The sequence below is a fragment of the Gnatocerus cornutus genome, chromosome 1 (assembly GCF_029298725.1).
Source record: "Gnatocerus cornutus isolate USDA-ARS CGAHR chromosome 1, icGnaCorn1.1, whole genome shotgun sequence".
Lineage (NCBI taxonomy): Eukaryota > Metazoa > Arthropoda > Insecta > Coleoptera > Tenebrionidae > Gnatocerus > Gnatocerus cornutus.
This window is the reverse complement of record NC_142233.1, coordinates 20847144-20873853: the sequence shown is the minus strand read 5'-3', so window position 1 is coordinate 20873853 and position 26710 is coordinate 20847144.

Here is a 26710-nt window from a genome sequence, read left to right as displayed (position 1 = left end):
AAAATTCTTAGAGAAAACCGCATATTTCGATGCAAAACGACGATTTATCGCTGATTTTCGTTGTTTTCTATCTTGAATTTGCAAAGAAGAGCACGAAATCTACAAAATCATGACTTTTTACCAAGATTCAACTGCTGAATTGCAAGTAAACAGCAGAATTCTGCACGAAATCGTCAAAATTCTCATCAAAATTCTTAGAGAAAACCGCATATTTCGATGCAAAACGACGATTTCTCGCTGATTTTCGTTGTTTTCTATCTTGAATTTGCAAAGAAGAGCACGAAATCTACAAAATCATGACTTTTTACCAAGATTCAACGGCTGAATTGCAAGTAAACAGCAGAATTCTGCACGAAATCGTCAAAATTCTTAGAGAAAACCGCATATTTCGATGCAAAACGACGATTTCTCGCTGATTTTCGTTGTTTTCTATCTTGAATTCGCAAAGAAGAGCACGAAATCTACAAAATCATGACTTTTTACCAAAATTCAAGGGCTGAATTGCAAGTAAACAGCAGAATTCTGCACGAAATCGTCAAAATTCTCATCAAAATTCTTAGAGAAAACCGCATATTTCGATGCAAAACGACGATTTCTCGCTGATTTTCGTTGTTTTCTATCTTGAATTCGCAAAGAAGAGCACGAAATCTACAAAATCATGACTTTTTACCAAGATTCAACGGCTGAATTGCAAGTAAACAGCAGAATTCTGCACGAAATCGTCAAAATTCTTAGAGAAAACCGCATATTTCGATGCAAACCGACGATTTCTCGCCGATTTTCGTTGTTTTCTGGCTTGAATTCGCAAAGAAGAGCACCAAATCTACAAAATCATCACTTTTTACCAAGATTCAACGGCTGAATTGCAAGAAAACAGCAGAATTCTGCACGAAATCATCAAAATTCTTAAAGAAAACCGCATATTTCGATGCAAAACGACGATTTCTCGCCGATTTTCGTTGTTTTCTGGCTTGAATTCGCAAAGAAGAGCACGAAATCTACAAAATCATCACTTTTTACCAAGATTCAACGCTGAATTGCAAGAAAACAGCAGAATTCTGCACGAAATCATCAAAATTCTTAGAGAAAACGGCATATTTCGATGCAAAACGACGATTTCTCGCTGATTTTCGTTGTTTTCTATCTTGAATTCGCAAAGAAGAGCACGGAATCTACAAAATCATGATTTTTACCAAGATTCAACGGCTGAATTACAAGAAAACAGCAGAATTCTGCACGAAATCATCAAAATTCTTACAGAAAACCGCATATTTCGATGCAAAACGACGATTTCTCGCCGATTTTCGTTGTTTTCTGGCTTGAATTCGCAAAGAAGAGCACGAAATCTACAAAATCATCACTTTTTACCAAGATTCAACGGCTGAATTGCAAAAAAACAGCAGAATTCTGCACGAAATCATCAAAATTCTCAGAGAAAACCGCATATTTCGATGCAAAACGACGATTTTTCGCCGATTTTTGTGGTTTTCTGGCTTGAATTCGCAAAGAAGAGCACGAAATCTACAAAATCATGACTTTTTACCAAGATTCAACGGCTGCATTGCAAGAAAACAGCAGAATTCTGCACGAAATCATCAAAATTCTTACAGAAAACCGCATTTTTCGATGCAAAACGACGATTTCTCGCCGATTTTCGTTGTTTTCTGGCTTGAATTCGCAAAGAAGAGCACGAAATCTACAAAATCATGACTTTTTACCAAGATTCAACGGCTGAATTGCAAGAAAACAGCAAAATTCTGCACGAAATCATCAAAATTCTTACAGAAAACCGCATATTTCGATGCAAAACAACGATTTCTTGCCGATTTTCGTTGTTTTCTGGCTTGAATTCGCAAAGAAGAGCACGAAATCTACAAAATCATCACTTTTTACCAAGATTCTACGGCTGAATTGCAAGAAAACAGCCGAATTCTGCACGAAATCATCAAAATTCTTACAGAAAACCGCATATTTCGATGCAAAACGACGATTTCTCGCCGATTTTCGTTGTTTTCTGGCTTGAATTCGCAAAGAAGAGCACGAAATCTACAAAATCATGACTTTTTACCAAGATTCAACGGCTGAATGCAAGAAAACAGCAGAATTCTGCACGAAATCATCAAAATTCTTACAGAAAACCGCATATTTCGATGCAAAACGATTATTTCTCGCCGATTTTCGTTGTTTTCTGGCTTGAATTCGCAAAGAAAAGCACGAAATCTACAAAATCATGACTTTTTACCAAGCTTCAACGGCTGAATTGCAAGATAACAGCAGAATTCTGCACGAAATCATCAAAATTCTTACAGAAAACCGCATATTTCGATGCAAAACGACGATTTCTCGCCGATTTTCGTTGTTTTCTGGCTTGAATTCGCAAAGAAGAGCACGAAATCTACAAAATCATGACTTTTTACCAAGATTCAACGGCTGAATTGCAAGAAAACAGCAGAATTCTGCACGAAATCATCAAAATTCTTACAGAAAACCGCATATTTCGATGCAAAACGATTATTTCTCGCCGATTTTCGTTGTTTTCTGGCTTGAATTCGCAAAGAAGAGCACGAAATCTACAAAATAATGACTTTTTACCAAGATTCAACGGCTGAATTGCAAGAAAACAGCAGAATTCTGCACGAAATCATCAAAATTCTTACAGAAAACCGCATTTTTCGATGCAAAACGACGATTTCTCGCCGATTTTCGTTGTTTTCTGGCATGAATTCGCAAAGAAGAGCACGAAATCTACAAAATCATGACTTTTTACCAAGATTCAACGGCTGAATTGCAAGAAAACAGCAAAATTCTGCACGAAATCATCAAAATTCTTACAGAAAACCGCATATTTCGATGCAAAACAACGATTTCTTGCCGATTTTCGTTGTTTTCTGGCTTAAATTCGCAAAGAAGAGCACGAAATCTACAAAATCATCACTTTTTACCAAGATTCTACGGCTGAATTGCAAGAAAACAGCAGAATTCTGCACGAAATCATCAAAATTCTTACAGAAATCCGCATATTTCGATGCAAAACGACGATTTCTCGCCGATTTTCGTTGTTTTCTGGCTTGAATTCGCAAAGAAGAGCACGAAATCTACAAAATCATCACTTTTTACCAAGATTCAACGGCTGAATTGCAAGAAAACAGCAGAATTCTGCACGAAATCATCAAAATTCTTACAGAAAACCGCATATTTCGATGCAAAACGATTATTTCTCGCCGATTTTCGTTGTTTTCTGGCTTGAATTCGCAAAGAAGAGCACGAAATCTACAAAATAATGACTTTTTACCAAGATTCAACGGCTGAATTGCAAGAAAACAGCAGAATTCTGCACGAAATCATCAAAATTCTTACAGAAAACCGCATTTTTCGATGCAAAACGACGATTTCTCGCCGATTTTCGTTGTTTTCTGGCTTGAATTCGCAAAGAAGAGCACAAAATCTACAAAATCATGACTTTTTACCAAGATTCAACGGCTGAATTGCAAGAAAACAGCAAAATTCTGCACGAAATCATCAAAATTCTTACAGAAAACCGCATATTTCGATGCAAAACAACGATTTCTTGCCGATTTTCGTTGTTTTCTGGCTTAAATTCGCAAAGAAGAGCACGAAATCTACAAAATCATCACTTTTTACCAAGATTCTACGGCTGAATTGCAAGAAAACAGCAGAATTCTGCACGAAATCATCAAAATTCTTACAGAAAACCGCATATTTCGATGCAAAACGACGATTTCTCGCCGATTTTCGTTGTTTTCTGGCTTGAATTCGCAAAGAAGAGCACGAAATCTACAAAATCATCACTTTTACCAAGATTCAACGGCTGAATTGCAAGAAAACAGCAGAATTCTGCACGAAATCATCAAAATTCTTAAAGAAAACCGCATATTTCGATGCAAAACGACGATTTCTCGCCGATTTTCGTTGTTTTCTGGCTTGAATTCGCAAAGAAGAGCACGAAATCTACAAAATCATGACTTTTTACCAAGATTCAACGGCTGAATTGCAAGAAAACAGCAAAATTCTGCACGAAATCATCAAAATTCTTACAGAAAACCGCATATTTCGATGCAAAACAACGATTTCTTGCCGATTTTCGTTGTTTTCTGGCTTGAATTCGCAAAGAAGGGCACGAAATCTACAAAATCATCACTTTTTACCAAGATTCTACGGCTAAATTGCAAGAAAACAGCAGAATTCTGCACGAAATCATCAAAATTCTTACAGAAAACCGCATATTTCGATGCAAAACGACGATTTCTCGCCGATTTTCGTTGTTTTCTGGCTTGAATTCGCAAAGAAGAGCACGAAATCTACAAAATCATCACTTTTTACCAAGATTCTACGGCTGAATTGCAAGAAAACAGCAGAATTCTGCACGAAATCATCAAAATTCTTACAGAAAACCGCACATTTCGATGCAAAACAACGATTTCTCGCCGATTTTCGTTGTTTTCTGGCTTGAATTCGCAAAGAAGAGCACGAAATCTACAAAATCATCACTTTTTACCAAGATTCTGCGGCTGAATTGCAAGAAAACAGCAGAATTCTGCACGAAATCATCAAAATTCTCACAGAAAACCGCATATTTCGATGCAAAACGACGATTTCTCGCCGATTTTCGTTGTTTTCTGGCTTGAATTCGCAAAGAAGAGCACGAAATCTACAAAATCATGACTTTTTACCAAGATTCAACGGCTGAATTGCAAGATAACAGCAGAATTCTGCACGAAATCATCAAAATTCTTACAGAAAACCGCATATTTCGATGCAAAACGACGATTTCTCGCAGATTTTCGTTGTTTTCTGGCTTGAATTCGCAAAGAAGAGCACGAAATCTACAAAATCATGACTTTTTACCAAGATTCAACGGCTGAATTGCAAGAAAACAGCAGAATTCTGCACGAAATCATCAAAATTCTTACAGAAAACCGCATATTTCGATGCAAAACGATTATTTCTCGCCGATTTTCGTTGTTTTCTGGCTTGAATTCGCAAAGAAGAGCACGAAATCTACAAAATCATGACTTTTTACCAAGATTCAACGGCTGAATTGCAAGATAACAGCAGAATTCTGCACGAAATCATCAAAATTCTTACAGAAAACCGCATATTTCGATGCAAAACGACGAATTCTCGCCGATTTTCGTTGTTTTCTGGCTTGAATTCGCAAAGAGGAGCACGAAATCTACAAAATCATGACTTTTTACCAAAATTCAACGGCTGAATGCAAGAAAACAGCAGAATTCTGCACGAAATCATCAAAATTCTTACAGAAAACCGCATATTTCGATGCAAAACAACGATTTCTCGCCGATTTTCGTTGTTTTCTGGCTTGAATTCGCAAAGAAGAGCACGAAATCTACAAAATCATCACTTTTTACCAAGATTCTACGGCTGAATTGCAAGAAAACAGCAGAATTCTGCACGAAATCATCAAAATTCTTACAGAAAACCGCATATTTCGATGCAAAACGACGATTTCTCGCCGATTTTCGTTGTTTTCTGGCTTGAATTCGCAAAGAAGAGCACGAAATCTACAAAATCATGACTTTTTACCAAGATTCAACGGCTGAATTGCAAGAAAACAGCAGAATTCTGCACGAAATCATCAAAATTCTTACAGAAAACCGCATTTTTCGATGCAAAACGACGATTTCTCGCCGATTTTCGTTGTTTTCTGGCTTGAATTCGCAAAGAAGAGCACGAAATCTACAAAATCATGACTTTTTACCAAGATTCAACGGCTGAATTGCAAGCAAACAGCAGAATTCTGCACGAAATCATCAAAATTCTTAGAGAAAACTGCATATTTCGCTGCAAAACAACGATTTCTCGCTGATTTTCGTTGTTTTCTATCTTGAATTCGCCAAGAAGAGCACGAAATCTACAAAATCATGACTTTTTACCAAGATTCAACGGCTGAATGCAAGAAAACAGCAGAATTCTGCACGAAATCGTCAAAATTCTTAGAGAAAACCGCATATTTCGATGCAAAACGACGATTTCTCGCCGATTTTCGTTGTTTTCTGGCTTGAATTTGCAAAGAAGAGCACGAAATCTACAAAATCATCACTTTTTACCAAGATTCAATGGCTGAATTGCAAGAAAACAGCAGAATTCTGCACGAAATCATCAAAATTCTTAGAGAAAACCGCATATTTCGATGCAAAACGACGATTTCTCGCCGATTTTTGTGGTTTTCTGGCTTGAATTCGCAAAAAAGAGCACGAAATCTACAAAATCAACACTTTTTACCAAGATTCTACGGCTGAATTGCAAGAAAACAGCAGATTTCTGCACGAAATCATCAAAATTCTTACAGAAAACCGCATATTTCGATGCAAAACAACAATTTCTCGCCGATTTTCGTTGTTTTCTGGCTTGAATTCGCAAAGAAGAGCACGAAATCTACAAAATCAACACTTTTTACCAAGATTCTACGGCTGAATTGCAAGAAAACAGCAGAATTCTGCACGAAATCATTAAAATTCTTACAGAAAACCGCATATTTCGATGCAAAACGACGATTTCTCGCCGATTTTCGTTGTTTTCTGGCTTGAATTCGCAAAGAAGAGCACGAAATCTACAAAATCATGACTTTTTACCAAGATTCAACGGCTGAATTGCAAGAAAACAGCAGAATTCTGCACGAAATCATCAAAATTCTTACAGAAAACCGCATTTTTCGATGCAAAACGACGATTTCTCGCCGATTTTCGTTGTTTTCTGGCTTGAATTCGCAAAGAAGAGCACGAAATCTACAAAATCATGACTTTTTACCAAGATTCAACAGCTGAATTGCAAGAAAACAGCAAAATTCTGCACGAAATCATCAAAATTCTTACAGAAAACCGCATATTTCGATGCAAAACAACGATTTCTTGCCGATTTTCGTTGTTTTCTGGCTTGAATTCGCAAAGAAGAGCACGAAATCTACAAAATCATGACTTTTTACCAAGCTTCAACGGCTGAATTGAAAGATAACAGCAGAATTCTGCACGAAATCATCAAAATTCTTACAGAAAACCGCATATTTCGATGCAAAACGACGATTTCTCGCCGATTTTCGTTGTTTTCTGATTTGAATTCGCAAAGAAGAGCACGAAATCTACAAAATCATAACTTTTTACCAAGATTCAACGGCTGAATTGCAAGAAAACAGCAGAATTTTGCACGAAATCATCAAAATTCTTACAGAAAACCGCATATTTCGATGCAAAACGATTATTTCTCGCCGATTTTCGTTGTTTTCTGGCTTGAATTCGCAAAGAAGAGCACGAAATCTACAAAATCATGACTTTTTACCAAGATTCAACGGCTGAATTGCAAGATAACAGCAGAATTCTGCACGAAATCATCAAAATTCTTACAGAAAACCGCATATTTCGATGCAAAACGACGATTTCTCGCCGATTTTCGTTGTTTTCTGGCTTGAATTCGCAAAGACGAGCACGAAATCTACAAAATCATGACTTTTTACCAAGATTCAACGGCTGAATGCAAGAAAACAGCAGAATTCTGCACGAAATCATCAAAATTCTTACAGAAAACCGCATATTTCGATGCAAAACAACGATTTCTCGCCGATTTTCGTTGTTTTCTGGCTTGAATTCGCAAAGAAGAGCACGAAATCTACAAAATCATCACTTTTTACCAAGATTCTACGGCTGAATTGCAAGAAAACAGCAGAATTCTGCACGAAATCATCAAAATTCTTACAGAAAACTGCATATTACGATGCAAAACGACGATTTTTCGCCGATTTTCGTTGTTTTCTGGCTTGAATTCGCAAAGAAGAGCACGAAATCTACAAAATCATGACTTTTTACCAAGATTCAACGGCTGAATTGCAAGAAAACAGCAGAATTCTGCACGAAATCATCAAAATTCTTAGAGAAAACCGCATATTTCGATGCAAAACGACGATTTCTCGCTGATTTTCGTTGTTTTCTGGCTTGAATTCGCAAAGAAGAGCACGAAATCTACAAAATCATGACTTTTTACCAAGATTCAACGGCTGAATTGCAAGAAAACAGCAGAATTCTGCACGAAATCATCAAAATTCTTACAGAAAACCGCATTTTTCGATGCAAAACGACGATTTCTCGCCGATTTTCGTTGTTTTCTGGCTTGAATTCGCAAAGAAGAGCACGAAATCTACAAAATCATGACTTTTTACCAAGATTCAACAGCTGAATTGCAAGAAAACAGCAAAATTCTGCACGAAATCATCAAAATTCTTACAGAAAACCGCATATTTCGATGCAAAACAACGATTTCTTGCCGATTTTCGTTGTTTTCTGGCTTGAATTCGCAAAGAAGAGCACGAAATCTACAAAATCATGACTTTTTACCAAGCTTCAACGGCTGAATTGAAAGATAACAGCAGAATTCTGCACGAAATCATCAAAATTCTTACAGAAAACCGCATATTTCGATGCAAAACGACGATTTCTCGCCGATTTTCGTTGTTTTCTGGCTTGAATTCGCAAAGAAGAGCACGAAATCTACAAAATCATAACTTTTTACCAAGATTCAACGGCTGAATTGCAAGAAAACAGCAGAATTTTGCACGAAATCATCAAAATTCTTACAGAAAACCGCATATTTCGATGCAAAACGATTATTTCTCGCCGATTTTCGTTGTTTTCTGGCTTGAATTCGCAAAGAAGAGCACGAAATCTACAAAATCATGACTTTTTACCAAGATTCAACGGCTGAATTGCAAGATAACAGCAGAATTCTGCACGAAATCATCAAAATTCTTACAGAAAACCGCATATTTCGATGCAAAACGACGATTTCTCGCCGATTTTCGTTGTTTTCTGGCTTGAATTCGCAAAGACGAGCACGAAATCTACAAAATCATGACTTTTTACCAAGATTCAACGGCTGAATGCAAAAAAACAGCAGAATTCTGCACGAAATCATCAAAATTCTTACAGAAAACCGCATATTTCGATGCAAAACAACGATTTCTCGCCGATTTTCGTTGTTTTCTGGCTTGAATTCGCAAATAAGAGCACGAAATCTACAAAATCATCACTTTTTACCAAGATTCAACGGCTGAATTGCAAGAAAGCAGCAAAATTCTGCACGAAATCATCAAAATTCTTACAGAAAACCGCATATTTCGATGCAAAACAACGATTTCTTGCCGATTTTCGTTGTTTTCTGGCTTGAATTCGCAAAGAAGAGCACGAAATCTACAAAATCATCACTTTTTACCAAGATTCTACGTCTGAATTGCAAGAAAACAGCAGAATTCTGCACGAAATCATCAAAATTCTTACAGAAAACCGCATATTTCGATGCAAAACGACGATTTCTCGCCGATTTTCGTTGTTTTCTGGCTTGAATTCGCAAAGAAGAGCACGAAATCTACAAAATCATCACTTTTTACCAAGATTCTACGGCTGAATTGCAAGAAAACAGCAGAATTCTGCACGAAATCATCAAAATTCTTACAGAAAACCGCATATTTCGATGCAAAACAACGATTTCTCGCCGATTTTCGTTGTTTTCTGGCTTGAATTCGCAAAGAAGAGCACGAAATCTACAAAATCATGACTTTTTACCAAGATTCAACGGCTGAATTGCAAGAAAACAGCAGAATTCTGCACGAAATCATCAAAATTCTTACAGAAAACCGCATATTTCGATGCAAAACGACGATTTCTCGCCGATTTTCGTTGTTTTCTGGCTTGAATTCGCAAAGAAGAGCACGAAATCTACAAAATCATGACTTTTTACCAAGATTCAACTGCTGAATTGCAAGTAAACAGCAGAATTCTGCACGAAATCGTCAAAATTCTTAGAGAAAATTGCATATTTCGATGCAAAACGACGATTTCTCGCCGATTTTCGTTGTTTTCTGGCTTGAATTCGCAAAGAAGAGCACGAAATCTACAAAATCATCACTTTTTACCAAGATTCAACGGCTGAATTGCAAGAAAACAGCAGAATTCTGCACGAAATCATCAAAATTCTTAGAGAAAACCGCATATTTCGATGCAAAACGACGATTTCTCGCCGATTTTTGTGGTTTTCTGGCTTGAATTCGCAAAAAAGAGCACGAAATCTACAAAATCATGACTTTTTACCAAGATTCAACTGCTGAATTGCAAGAAAACAGCAGAATTCTGCACGAAATCATCAAAATTCTTAGAGAAAACCGCATATTTCGATGCAAAACGACGATTTCTCGCTGATTTTCGTTGTTTTCTGGCTTGAATTCGCAAAGAAGAGCACGAAATCTACAAAATCATGACTTTTTACCAAGATTCAACGGCTGAATTGCAAGTAAACAGCAGAATTCTGCACGAAATCGTCAAAATTCTTAGAGAAAACCGCATATTTCGATGCAAAACGACGATTTCTCGCCGATTTTTGTGGTTTTCTGGCTTGAATTCGCAAAAAAGAGCACGAAATCTACAAAATCATGACTTTTTACCAAGATTCAACTGCTGAATTGCAAGAAAACAGCAGAATTCTGCACGAAATCATCAAAATTCTTACAGAAAACCGCATATTTCGATGCAAAACAACGATTTCTCCCCGATTTTCGTTGTTTTCTGGCTTGAATTCGCAAAGAAGAGCACGAAATCTACAAAATCATCACTTTTTACCAAGATTCTACGGCTGAATTGCAAGAAAACAGCAGAATTCTGCACGAAATCATCAAAATTCTTACAGAAAACCGCATATTTCGATGCAAAACGACGATTTTTCGCCGATTTTCGTTGTTTTCTGGCTTGAATTCGCAAAGAAGAGCACGAAATCTACAAAATCATGACTTTTTACCAAGATTCAACGGCTGAATTGCAAGAAAACAGCAGAATTCTGCACGAAATCATCAAAATTCTTACAGAAAACCGCATATTTCGATGCAAAACAACGATTTCTTGCCGATTTTCGTTGTTTTCTGGCTTGAATTCGCAAAGAAGAGCACGAAATCTACAAAATCATCACTTTTTACCAAGATTCTACGGCTGAATTGCAAGAAAACAGCAGAATTCTGCACGAAATCATCAAAATTCTTACAGAAAACCGCATATTTTGATGCAAAACAACGATTTCTCGCCGATTTTCGTTGTTTTCTGGCTTGAATTCGCAAAGAAGAGCACGAAATCTACAAAATCATCACTTTTTACCAAGATTCTACGGCTGAATTGCAAGAAAACAGCAGAATTCTGCACGAAATCATCAAAATTCTTACAGAAAACCGCATATTTCGATGCAAAACGACGATTTCTCGCCGATTTTTGTTGTTTTCTGGCTTGAATTCGCAAAGAAGAGCACGAAATCTACAAAATCATGACTTTTTACCAAGATTCAACGGCTGAATGCAAGAAAACAGCAGAATTCTGCACGAAATCATCAAAATTCTTAGAGAAAACTGCATATTTCGATGCAAAACAACGATTTCTCGCCGATTTTCGTTGTTTTCTATCTTGAATTCGCCAAGAAGAGCACGAAATCTACAAAATCATGACTTTTTACCAAGATTCAACGGCTGAATTGCAAGAAAACAGCAGAATTCTGCACGAAATCATCAAAATTCTTACAGAAAACCGCATATTTCGATGCAAAACGATTATTTCTCGCCGATTTTCGTTGTTTTCTGGCTTGAATTCGCAAAGAAGAGCACGAAATCTACAAAATCATGACTTTTTACCAAGATTCAACGGCTGAATTGCAAGATAACAGCAGAATTCTGCACGAAATCATCAAAATTTTTACAGAAAACCGCATATTTCGATGCAAAACGACGATTTCTCGCCGATTTTCGTTTTTTTCTGGCTTGAATTCGCAAAGAAGAGCACGAAATCTACAAAATCATGACTTTTTACCAAGATTCAACTGCTGAATTGCAAGAAAACAGCAGAATTCTGCACGAAATCATCAAAATTCTCAGAGAAAACCGCATATTTCGATGCAAAACGACGATTTCTCGCTGATTTTTGTTGTTTTCTATCTTGAATTCGCAAAGACGAGCACGAAATCTACAAAATCATGACTTTTTACCAAGATTCAACGGCTGAATTGCAAGTAAACAGCAGAAGTCTGCACGAAATCGTCAAAATTCTTAGAGAAAATCGCATATTTCGATGCAAAACGACGATTTCTCGCCGATTTTCGTTGTTTTCTGGCTTGAATTCGCAAAGAAGAGCACGAAATCTACAAAATCATCACTTTTTACCAAGATTCAACGGCTGAATTGCAAGAAAACAGCAGAATTCTGCACGAAATCATCAAAATTCTTAGAGAAAACCGCATATTTCGATGCAAAACGACGATTTCTCGCCGATTCTTGTGGTTTTCTGGCTTGAATTCGCAAAAAAGAGCACGAAATCTACAAAATCATGACTTTTTACCAAGATTCAACTGCTGAATTGCAAGAAAACAGCAGAATTCTGCACGAAATCATCAAAATTCTTACAGAAAACCGCATATTTCGATGCAAAACAACGATTTCTCGCTGATTTTCGTTCTTTTCTGGCTTGAATTCGCAAAGAAGAGCACGAAATCTACAAAATCATGACTTTTTACCAAGATTCAACGGCTGAATTGCAAGAAAACAGCAGAATTCTGCACGAAATCATCAAAATTCTTACAGAAAACCGCATTTTTCGATGCAAAACGACGATTTCTCGCCGATTTTCGTTGTTTTCTGGCTTGAATTCGCAAAGAAGAGCACGAAATCTACAAAATCATGACTTTTTACCAAGATTCAACGGCTGAATTGCAAGAATACAGCAAAATTCTGCACGAAATCATCAAAATTCTAACAGAAAACCGCATATTTCGATGCAAAACAACGATTTCTTGCCGATTTTCGTTGTTTTCTGGCTTGAATTCGCAAAGAAGAGCACGAAATCTACAAAATCATCACTTTTTACCAAGATTCTACGTCTGAATTGCAAGAAAACAGCAAAATTCTGCACGAAATCATCAAAATTCTTACAGAAAACCGCATATTTCGATGCAAAACGACGATTTCTCGCCGATTTTCGTTGTTTTCTGGCTTGAATTCGCAAAGAAGAGCACGAAATCTACAAAATCATCACTTTTTACCAAGATTCTACGTCTGAATTGCAAGAAAACAGCAAAATTCTGCACGAAATCATCAAAATTCTTACAGAAAACCGCATATTTCGATGCAAAACGACGATTTCTCGCCGATTTTTGTGGTTTTCTGGCTTGAATTCGCAAAAAAGAGCACGAAATCTACAAAATCATGACTTTTTACCAAGATTCAACGGCTGAATTGCAAGAAAACAGCAGAATTCTGCACGAAATCATCAAAATTCTTAGAGAAAACTGCATATTTCGATGCAAAACAACGATTTCTCGCCGATTTTCGTTGTTTTCTATCTTGAATTCGCCAAGAAGAGCACGAAATCTACAAAATCAAGACTTTTTACCAAGATTCAACGGCTGAATTGCAAGAAAACAGCAGAATTCTGCACGAAATCGTCAAAATTCTTAGAGAAAACCGCATATTTCGATGCAAAACGACGATTTCTCGCCGATTTTCGTTGTTTTCTGGCTTGAATTCGCAAAGAAGAGCACGAAATCTATAAAATCATCACTTTTTACCAAGATTCAACGGCTGAATTGCAAGAAAACAGCAGAATTCTGCACGAAATCATCAAAATTCTTAGAGAAAACCGCATATTTCGATGCAAAACGACGATTTCTCGCCGATTTTTGTGGTTTTCTGGCTTGAATTCGCAAAAAAGAGCACGAAATCTACAAAATCATGACTTTTTACCAAGATTCAACGGCTGAATTGCAAGAAAACAGCAGAATTCTGCACGAAATCATCAAAATTCTTACAGAAAACCGCATATTTCGATGCAAAACGATTATTTCTCGGCGATTTTCGTTGTTTTCTGGCTTGAATTTGCAAAGAAGAGCACGAAATCTACAAAATCATGACTTTTTACCAAGATTCAACTGCTGAATTGCAAGAAAACAGCAGAATTCTGCACGAAATCATCAAAATTCTTAGAGAAAACCGCATATTTTGACGCAAAACGACGATTTCTCGCTGATTTTCGTTGTTTTCTATCTTGAATTCGCAAAGACGAGCACGAAATCTACAAAATCATGACTTTTTACCAAGATTCAACGGCTGAATTGCAAGTAAACAGCAGAATTCTGCACGAAATCGTCAAAATTCTTAGAGAAAATCGCATATTTCGATGCAAAACGACGATTTCTCGCCGATTTTCGTTGTTTTCTGGCTTGAATTCGCAAAGAAGAGCACGAAATCTACAAAATCATCACTTTTTACCAAGATTCAACGGCTGAATTGCAAGAAAACAGCAGAATTCTGCACGAAATCATCAAAATTCTTAGAGAAAACCGCATATTTCGATGCAAAACGACGATTTCTCGCCGATTTTTGTGGTTTTCTGGCTTGAATTCGCAAAAAAGAGCACGAAATCTACAAAATCATGACTTTTTACCAAGAGTCAACTGCTGAATTGCAAGAAAACAGCAGAATTCTGCACGAAATCATCAAAATTCTTACAGAAAACCGCATATTTCGATGCAAAACGACGATTTCTCGCCGATTTTCGTTGTTTTCTGGCTTGAATTCGCAAAGAAGAGCACGAAATCTACAAAATCATGACTTTTTACCAAGATTCAACGGCTGAATTGCAAGAAAACAGCAGAATTCTGCACGAAATCATCAAAATTTTTACAGAAAACCGCATATTTCGATGCAAAACGACGATTTCTCGCCGATTTTCGTTGTTTTCTATCTTGAATTCGCCAAGAAGAGCACGAAATCTACAAAATCATGACTTTTTACCAAGATTCAACGGCTGAATTGCAAGAAAACAGCAGAATTCTGCACGAAATCGTCAAAATTCTTAGAGAAAACCGCATATTTCTCGCCGATTTTCGTTGTTTTCTGGCTTGAATTCGCAAAGAAGAGCACGAAATCTACAAAATCATCACTTTTTACCAAGATTCAACGGCTGAATTGCAAGAAAACAGCAGAATTCTGCACGAAATCATCAAAATTCTTAGAGAAAACCGCATATTTCGATGCAAAACGACGATTTCTCGCCGATTTTTGTGGTTTTCTGGCTTGAATTCGCAAAAAAGAGCACGAAATCTACAAAATCATGACTTTTTACCAAGATTCAACGGCTGAATTGCAAGAAAACAGCAGAATTCTGCACGAAATCATCAAAATTCTTACAGAAAACCGCATATTTCGATGCAAAACGATTATTTCTCGGCGATTTTCGTTGTTTTCTGGCTTGAATTCGCAAAGAAGAGCACGAAATCTAAAAATCATGACTTTTTACCAAGATTCAACGGCTGAATTGCAAGATAACAGCAGAATACTGCACGAAATCATCAAAATTTTTACAGAAAACCGCATATTTCGATGCAAAACGACGATTTCTCGCCGATTTTCGTTGTTTTCTGGCTTGAATTCGCAAAGAAGAGCACGAAATCTACAAAATCATGACTTTTTACCAAGATTCAACTGCTGAATTGCAAGAAAACAGCAGAATTCTGCACGAAATCATCAAAATTCTTAGAGAAAACCGCATATTTCGACGCAAAACGACGATTTCTCGCTGATTTTCGTTGTTTTCTATCTTGAATTCGCAAAGACGAGCACGAAATCTACAAAATCATGACTTTTTACCAAGATTCAACGGCTGAATTGCAAGTAAACAGCAGAATTCTGCACGAAATCGTCAAAATTCTTAGAGAAAATCGCATATTTCGATGCAAAACGACGATTTCTCGCCGATTTTCGTTGTTTTCTGGCTTGAATTCGCAAAGAAGAGCACGAAATCTACAAAATCATCACTTTTTACCAAGATTCAACGGCTGAATTGCAAGAAAACAGCAGAATTCTGCACGAAATCATCAAAATTCTTAGAGAAAACCGCATATTTCGATGCAAAACGACGATTTCTCGCCGATTTTTGTGGTTTTCTGGCTTGAATTCGCAAAAAAGAGCACGAAATCTACAAAATCATGACTTTTTACCAAGATTCAACTGCTGAATTGCAAGAAAACAGCAGAATTCTGCACGAAATCATCAAAATTCTTACAGAAAACCGCATATTTCGATGCAAAACAACGATTTCTCGCCGATTTTCGTTGTTTTCTGGCTTGAATTCGCAAAGAAGAGCACGAAATCTACAAAATCATCACTTTTTACCAAGATTCTACGGCTGAATTGCAAGAAAACAGCAGAATTCTGCACGAAATCATCAAAATTCTTACAGAATACCGCATATTTCGATGCAAAACGACGATTTTTCGCCGATTTTCGTTGTTTTCTGGCTTGAATTCGCAAAGAAGAGCACGAAATCTACAAAATCATGACTTTTTACCAAGATTCAACGGCTGAATTGCAAGAAAACAGCAGAATTCTGCACGAAATCATCAAAATTCTTACAGAAAACCGCATTTTTCGATGCAAAACGACGATTTCTCGCCGATTTTCGTTGATTTTTGGCTTGAATTCGCAAAGAAGAGCACGAAATCTACAAAATCATGACTTTTTACCAAGATTCAACGGCTGAATTGCAAGAAAACAGCAAAATTCTGCACGAAATCATCAAAATTCTTACAGAAAACCGCATATTTCGATGCAAAACAACGATTTCTTGCCGATTTTCGTTGTTTTCTGGCTTGAATTCGCAAAGAAGAGCACGAAATCTACAAAATCATCACTTTTTACCAAGATTCTACGTCTGAATTGCAAGAAAACAGCAGAATTCTGCACGAAATCATCAAAATTCTTACAGAAAACCGCATTTTTCGATGCAAAACGACGATTTCTCGCCGATTTTCGTTGTTTTCTGGCTTGAATTCGCAAAGAAGAGCACGAAATCTACAAAATCATGACTTTTTACCAAGATTCAACTGCTGAATTGCAAGAAAACAGCAGAATTCTGCACGAAATCATCAAAATTCTTAGAGAAAACCGCATATTTCGACGCAAAACGACGATTTCTCGCTGATTTTCGTTGTTTTCTATCTTGAATTCGCAAAGACGAGCACGAAATCTACAAAATCATGACTTTTTACCAAGATTCAACGGCTGAATTGCAAGTAAACAGCAGAATTCTGCACGAAATCGTCAAAATTCTTAGAGAAAATCGCATATTTCGATGCAAAACGACGATTTCTCGCCGATTTTCGTTGTTTTCTGGCTTGAATTCGCAAAGAAGAGCACGAAATCTACAAAATCATCACTTTTTACCAAGATTCAACGGCTGAATTGCAAGAAAACAGCAGAATTCTGCACGAAATCATCAAAATTCTTAGAGAAAACCGCATATTTCGATGCAAAACGACGATTTCTCGCCGATTTTTGTGGTTTTCTGGCTTGAATTCGCAAAAAAGAGCACGAAATCTACAAAATCATGACTTTTTACCAAGATTCAACTGCTGAATTGCAAGAAAACAGCAGAATTCTGCACGAAATCATCAAAATTCTTACAGAAAACCGCATATTTCGATGCAAAACGACGATTTCTCGCCGATTTTCGTTGTTTTCTGGCTTGAATTCGCAAAGAAGAGCACGAAATCTACAAAATCATGACTATTTACCAAGATTCAACGGCTGAATTGCAAGAAAACAGCAGAATTCTGCACGAAATCATCAAAATTTTTACAGAAAACCGCATATTTCGATGCAAAACGACGATTTCTCGCCGATTTTCGTTGTTTTCTGGCTTGAATTCGCCAAGAAGAGCACGAAATCTACAAAATCATGACTTTTTACCAAGATTCAACGGCTGAATTGCAAGAAAACAGCAGAATTCTGCACGAAATCGTCAAAATTCTTAGAGAAAACCGCATATTTCGATGCAAAACGACGATTTCTCGCCGATTTTCGTTGTTTTCTGGCTTGAATTCGCAAAGAAGAGCACGAAATCTACAAAATCATCACTTTTTACCAAGATTCAACGGCTGAATTGCAAGAAAACAGCAGAATTCTGCACGAAATCATCAAAATTCTTAGAGGAAACCGCATATTTCGATGCAAAACGACGATTTCTCGCCGATTTTTGTGGTTTTCTGGCTTGAATTCGCAAAAAAGAGCACGAAATCTACAAAATCATGACTTTTTACCAAGATTCAACGGCTGAATTGCAAGAAAACAGCAGAATTCTGCACGAAATCATCAAAATTCTTACAGAAAACCGCATATTTCGATGCAAAACGATTATTTCTCGGCGATTTTCGTTGTTTTCTGGCTTGAATTCGCAAAGAAGAGCACGAAATCTACAAAATCATGACTTTTTACCAAGATTCAACGGCTGAATTGCAAGATAACAGCAGAATTCTGCACGAAATCATCAAAATTCTTACAGAAAACCGCATATTTCGATGCAAAACGACGATTTCTCGCCGATTTTCGTTGTTTTCTGGCTTGAATTCGCAAAGAAGAGCACGAAATCTACAAAATCATGACTATTTACCAAGATTCAACGGCTGAATTGCAAGAAAACAGCAGAATTCTGCACGAAATCATCAAAATTTTTACAGAAAACCGCATATTTCGATGCAAAACGACGATTTCTCGCCGATTTTCGTTGTTTTCTATCTTGAATTCGCCAAGAAGAGCACGAAATCTACAAAATCATGACTTTTTACCAAGATTCAACGGCTGAATTGCAAGAAAACAGCAGAATTCTGCACGAAATCGTCAAAATTCTTAGAGAAAACCGCATATTTCGATGCAAAACGACGATTTCTCGCCGATTTTCGTTGTTTTCTGGCTTGAATTCGCAAAGAAGAGCACGAAATCTACAAAATCATCACTTTTTACCAAGATTCAACGGCTGAATTGCAAGAAAACAGCAGAATTCTGCACGAAATCATCAAAATTCTTAGAGAAAACCGCATATTTCGATGCAAAACGACGATTTCTCGCCGATTTTTGTGGTTTTCTGGCTTGAATTCGCAAAAAAGAGCACGAAATCTACAAAATCATGACTTTTTACCAAGATTCAACGGCTGAATTGCAAGAAAACAGCAGAATTCTGCACGAAATCATCAAAATTCTTACAGAAAACCGCATATTTCGATGCAAAACGATTATTTCTCGGCGATTTTCGTTGTTTTCTGGCTTGAATTCGCAAAGAAGAGCACGAAATCTACAAAATCATGACTTTTTACCAAGATTCAACGGCTGAATTGCAAGATAACAGCAGAATACTGCACGAAATCATCAAAATTTTTACAGAAAACCGCATATTTCGATGCAAAACGACGATTTCTCGCCGATTTTCGTTGTTTTCTGGCTTGAATTCGCAAAGAAGAGCACGAAATCTACAAAATCATGACTTTTTACCAAGATTCAACTGCTGAATTGCAAGAAAACAGCAGAATTCTGCACGAAATCATCAAAATTCTTAGAGAAAACCGCATATTTCGACGCAAAACGACGATTTCTCGCTGATTTTCGTTGTTTTCTATCTTGAATTCGCAAAGACGAGCACGAAATCTACAAAATCATGACTTTTTACCAAGATTCAACGGCTGAATTGCAAGTAAACAGCAGAATTCTGCACGAAATCGTCAAAATTCTTAGAGAAAATCGCATATTTCGATGCAAAACGACGATTTCTCGCCGATTTTCGTTGTTTTCTGGCTTGAATTCGCAAAGAAGAGCACGAAATCTACAAAATCATCACTTTTTACCAAGATTCAACGGCTGAATTGCAAGAAAACAGCAGAATTCTGCACGAAATCATCAAAATTCTTAGAGAAAACCGCATATTTCGATGCAAAACGACGATTTCTCGCCGATTTTTGTGGTTTTCTGGCTTGAATTCGCAAAAAAGAGCACGAAATCTACAAAATCATGACTTTTTACCAAGATTCAACTGCTGAATTGCAAGAAAACAGCAGAATTCTGCACGAAATCATCAAAATTCTTACAGAAAACCGCATATTTCGATGCAAAACAACGATTTCTCGCCGATTTTCGTTGTTTTCTGGCTTGAATTCGCAAAGAAGAGCACGAAATCTACAAAATCATCACTTTTTACCAAGATTCTACGGCTGAATTGCAAGAAAACAGCAGAATTCTGCACGAAATCATCAAAATTCTTACAGAATACCGCATATTTCGATGCAAAACGACGATTTTTCGCCGATTTTCGTTGTTTTCTGGCTTGAATTCGCAAAGAAGAGCACGAAATCTACAAAATCATGACTTTTTACCAAGATTCAACGGCTGAATTGCAAGAAAACAGCAGAATTCTGCACGAAATCATCAAAATTCTTACAGAAAACCGCATTTTTCGATGCAAAACGACGATTTCTCGCCGATTTTCGTTGATTTTTGGCTTGAATTCGCAAAGAAGAGCACGAAATCTACAAAATCATGACTTTTTACCAAGATTCAACGGCTGAATTGCAAGAAAACAGCAAAATTCTGCACGAAATCATCAAAATTCTTACAGAAAACCGCATATTTCGATGCAAAACAACGATTTCTTGCCGATTTTCGTTGTTTTCTGGCTTGAATTCGCAAAGAAGAGCACGAAATCTACAAAATCATCACTTTTTACCAAGATTCTACGTCTGAATTGCAAGAAAACAGCAGAATTCTGCACGAAATCATCAAAATTCTTACAGAAAACCGCATATTTCGATGCAAAACGACGATTTCTCGCCGATTTTCGTTGTTTTCTGGCATGAATTCGCAAAGAAGAGCACGAAATCTACAAAATCATGACTTTTTACCAAGATTCAACGGCTGAATAGCAAGAAAACAGCAGAATTCTGCACGAAATCATCAAAATTCTTACAGAAAACCGCATTTTTCGATGCAAAACGACGATTTCTCGCCGATTTTCGTTGTTTTCTGGCTTGAATTCGCAAAGAAGAGCACGAAATCTACAAAATCATGACTTTTTACCAAGATTCAACGGCTGAATTGCAAGAAAACAGCAAAATTCTGCACGAAATCATCAAAATTCTTACAGAAAACCGCATATTTCGATGCAAAACAACGATTTCTTGCCGATTTTCGTTGTTTTCTGGGTTGAATTCGCAAAGAAGAGCACGAAATCTACAAAATCATCACTTTTTACCAAGATTCTACGTCTGAATTGCAAGAAAACAGCAAAATTCTGCACGAAATCATCAAAATTCTTACAGAAAACCGCATATTTCGATGCAAAACGACGATTTCTCGCCGATTTTCGTTGTTTTCTGGCTTGAATTCGCAAAGAAGAGCACGAAATCTACAAAATCATGACTTTTTACCAAGATTCAACGGCTGAATTGCAAGAAAACAGCAGAATTCTGCACGATATCATCAAAATTCTTAGAGAAAACTGCATATTTCGATGCAAAACAACGATTTCTCGCCGATTTTCGTTGTTTTCTATCTTGAATTCGCCAAGAAGAGCACGAAATCTACAAAATCATGACTTTTTACCAAGATTCAACGGCTGAATTGCAAGAAAACAGCAGAATTCTGCACGAAATCGTCAAAATTCTTAGAGAAAACCGCATATTTCGATGCAAAACGACGATTTCTCGCCGATTTTCGTTGTTTTCTGGCTTGAATTCGCAAAGAAGAGCACGAAATCTACAAAATCATCACTTTTTACCAAGATTCAACGGCTGAATTGCAAGAAAACAGCAGAATTCTGCACGAAATCATCAAAATTCTTAGAGAAAACCGCATATTTCGATGCAAAACGACGATTTCTCGCCGATTTTTGTGGTTTTCTGGCTTGAATTCGCAAAAAAGAGCACGAAATCTACAAAATCATGACTTTTTACCAAGATTCAACGGCTGAATTGCAAGAAAACAGCAGAATTCTGCACGAAATCATCAAAATTCTTACAGAAAACCGCATATTTCGATGCAAAACGATTATTTCTCGGCGATTTTCGTTGTTTTCTGGCTTGAATTCGCAAAGAAGAGCACGAAATCTACAAAATCATGACTTTTTACGAAGATTCAACGGCTGAATTGCAAGAAAACAGCTGAATTCTGCACGAAATCATCAAAATTCTTAGAGAAAACCGCATATTTCGACGCAAAACGACGATTTCTCGCTGATTTTCGTTGTTTTCTATCTTGAATTCGCAAAGACGAGCACGAAATCTACAAAATCATGACTTTTTACCAAGATTCAACGGCTGAATTGCAAGAAAACAGCTGAATTCTGCACGAAATCATCAAAATTCTTAGAGAAAACCGCATATTTCGACGCAAAACGACGATTTCTCGCTGATTTTCGTTGTTTTCTGGCTTGAATTCGCAAAGAAGAGCACGAAATCTACAAAATCATCACTTTTTACCAAGATTCAACGGCTGAATTGCAAGAAAACAGCAGAATTCTGCACGAAATCATCAAAATTCTTAGAGAAAACCGCATATTTCGATGCAAAACGACGATTTCTCGCCGATTTTTGTGTTTTTCTGGCTTGAATTCGCAAAAAAGAGCACGAAATCTACAAAATCATGACTTTTTACCAAGATTCAACGGCTGAATTGCAAGAAAACAGCAGAATTCTGCACGAAATCATCAAAATTCTTACAGAAAACCGCATTTTTCGATGCAAAACGACGATTTCTCGCCGATTTTCGTTGTTTTCTGGCTTGAATTCGCAAAGAAGAGCACGAAATCTACAAAATCATGACTTTTTACCAAGATTCAACGGCTGAATTGCAAGAAAACAGCAGAATTCTGCACGAAATCATCAAAATTCTTAGAGAAAACCGCATATTTCGATGCAAAACGACGATTTCTCGTCGATTTTTGTGGTTTTCTGGCTTGAATTCGCAAAAAAGAGCACGAAATCTACAAAATCATGACTTTTTACCAAGATTCAACGGCTGAATTGCAAGAAAACAGCAGAATTCTGCACGAAATCATCAAAATTCTTACAGAAAACCGCATATTTCGATGCAAAACGATTATTTCTCGGCGATTTTCGTTGTTTTCTGGCTTGAATTCGCAAAGAAGAGCACGAAATCTACAAAATCATGACTTTTTACCAAGATTCAACGGCTGAATTGCAAGATAACAGCAGAATTCTGCACGAAGTCATCAAAATTTTTACAGAAAACCGCATATTTCGATGCAAAACGACGATTTCTCGCCGATTTTCGTTGTTTTCTGGCTTGAATTCGCAAAGAAGAGCACGAAATCTACAAAATCATGACTTTTTACCAAGATTCAACTGCTGAATTGCAAGAAAACAGCAGAATTCTGCACGAAATCATCAAAATTCTTAGAGAAAACCGCATATTTCGACGCAAAACGACGATTTCTCGCTGATTTTCGTTGTTTTCTATCTTGAATTCGCAAAGACGAGCACGAAATCTACAAAATCATGACTTTTGACCAAGATTCAACGGCTGAATTGCAAGTAAACAGCAGAATTCTGCACGAAATCGTCAAAAATCTTAGAGAAAATCGCATATTTCGATGCAAAACGACGATTTCTCGCCGATTTTCGTTGTTTTCTGGCTTGAATTCGCAAAGAAGAGCACGAGATCTACAAAATCATCACTTTTTACCAAGATTCAACGGCTGAATTGCAAGAAAACAGCAGAATTCTGCACGAAATCATCAAAATTCTTAGAGAAAACCGCATATTTCGATGCAAAACGACGATTTCTCGCCGATTTTTGTGGTTTTCTGGCTTGAATTCGCAAAAAAGAGCACGAAATCTACAAAATCATGACTTTTTACCAAGATTCAACTGCTGAATTGCAAGAAAACAGCAGAATTCTGCACGAAATCATCAAAATTCTTACAGAAAACCGCATATTTCGATGCAAAACGACGATTTCTCGCCGATTTTCGTTGTTTTTTGGCTCGAATTCGCAAAGAAGAGCACGAAATCTACAAAATCATGACTTTTTACCAAGATTCAACGGCTGAATTGCAAGAAAACAGCAAAATTCTGCACGAAATCATCAAAATTCTTACAGAAAACCGCATATTTCGATGCAAAACAACGATTTCTTGCCGATTTTCGTTGTTTTCTGGCTTGAATTCGCAAAGAAGAGCACGAAATCTACAAAATCATCACTTTTTACCAAGATTCTACGTCTGAATTGCAAGAAAACAGCAGAATTCTGCACGAAATCATCAAAATTCTTACAGAAAACCGCATATTTCGATGCAAAACGACGATTTCTCGCCGATTTTCGTTGTTTTCTGGCTTGAATTCGCAAAGAAGAGCACGAAATCTACAAAATCATGACTTTTTACCAAGATTCAACGGCTGAATTGCAAGAAAACAGCAGAATTCTGCACGAAATCATCAAAATTCTTAGAGAAAACTGCATATTTCGATGCAAAACAACGATTTCTCGCCGATTTTCATTGTTTTCTATCTTGAATTCGCCAAGAAGAGCACGAAATCTACAAAATCATGACATTTTACCAAGATTCAACGGCTAAATTGCAAGAAAACAGCAGAATTCTGCACGAAATCGTCAAAATTCTTAGAGAAAACCGCATATTACGATGCAAAACGACGATTTCTCGCCGATTTTCGTTGTTTTCTGGCTTGAATTCGCAAAGAAGAGCACGAAATCTACAAAATCATCACTTTTTACCAAGATTCAACGGCTGAATTGCAAGAAAACAGCAGAATTCTGCACGAAATCATCAAAATTCTTAGAGAAAACCGCATATTTCGATGCAAAACGACGATTTCTCGCCGATTTTGGTGGTTTTCTGGCTTGAATTCGCAAAAAAGAGCACGAAATCTACAAAATCATGACTTTTTACCAAGATTCAACGGCTGAATTGCAAGAAAACAGCAGAATTCTGCACGAAATCATCAAAATTCTTACAGAAAACCGCATATTTCGATGCAAAACGATTATTTCTCGGCGATTTTCGTTGTTTTCTGGCTTGAATTCGCAAAGAAGAGCACGAAATCTACAAAATCATGACTTTTTACCAAGATTCAACGGCTGAATTGCAAGATAACAGCAGAATTCTGCACGAAATCATCAAAATTTTTACAGAAAACCGCATATTTCGATGCAATACGACGATTTCTCGCCGATTTTCGTTGTTTTCTGGCTTGAATTCGCAAAGAAGAGCACGAAATCTACAAAATCATGACTTTTTACCAAGATTCAACTGCTGAATTGCAAGAAAACAGCAGAACTCTGCACGAAATCATCAAAATTCTTAGAGAAAACCGCATATTTCGATGCAAAACGACGATTTCTCGCTGATTTTCGTTGTTTTCTATCTTGAATTTGCAAAGACGAGCACGAAATCTACAAAATCATGACTTTTTACCAAGATTCAACGGCTGAATTGCAAGTAAACAGCAGAATTCTGCACGAAATCGTCAAAATTCTTAGAGAAAATCGCATATTTCGATGCAAAACGACGATTTCTCGCCGATTTTCGTTGTTTTCTGGCTTGAATTCGCAAAGGAGAGCACGAAATCTACAAAATCATCACTTTTTACCAAGATTCAACGGCTGAATTGCAAGAAAACAGCAGAATTCTGCACGAAATCATCAAAATTCTTAGAGAAAACCGCATATTTCGATGCAAAACGACGATTTCTCGCCGATTTTTGTGGTTTTCTGGCTTGAATTCGCAAAAAAGAGCACGAAATCTACAAAATCATGACTTTTTACCAAGATTCAACGGCTGAATTGCAAGATAACAGCAGAATTCTGCACGAAATCACCAAAATTTTTACAGAAAACCGCATATTTCGATGCAAAACAACGATTTCTCGCCGATTTTCGTTGTTTTCTGGCTTGAATTCGCAAAGAAGAGCACGAAATCTACAAAATCATCACTTTTTACCAAGATTCTACGGCTGAATTGCAAGAAAACAGCAGAATTCTGCACGAAATCATCAAAATTCTTACAGAAAACCGCATATTTCGATGCAAAACGACGATTTCTCGCCGATTTTCGTTGTTTTCTGGCTTGAATTTGCAAAGAAGAGCACGAAATCTACAAAATCATGACTTTTTACCAAGATTCAACGGCTGAATTGCAAGAAAACAGCAGAATTCTGCACGAAATCATCAAAATTCTTAGCGAAAACTGCATATTTCGATGCAAAACAACGATTTCTCGCCGATTTTCGTTGTTTTCTATCTTGAATTCGCCAAGAAGAGCACGAAATCTACAAAATCATGACTTTTTACCAAGATTCAACGGCTGAATTGCAAGAAAACAGCAGAATTCTGCACAAAATCGTCAAAATTCTTAGAGAAAACCGCATATTTCGATGCAAAACGACGATTTCTCGCCGATTTTCGTTGTTTTCTGGCTTGAATTTGCAAAGAAGAGCACGAAATCTACAAAATCATCACTTTTTACCAAGATTCAACGGCTGAATTGCAAGAAAACAGCAGAATTCTGCACGAAATCATCAAAATTCTTAGAGAAAACCGCATATTTTGATGCAAAACGACGATTTCTCGCCGATTTTTGTGGTTTTCTGGGTTAAATTCGCAAAAAAGAGCACGAAATCTACAAAATCATGACTTTTTACCAAGATTCAACGGCTGAATTGCAAGAAAACAGCAGAATTCTGCACGAAATCATCAAAATTCTTACAGAAAACCGCATATTTCGATGCAAAACGATTATTTCTCGCCGATTTTCGTTGTTTTCTGGCTTGAATTCGCAAAGAAGAGCACAAAATCTACAAAATCATGACT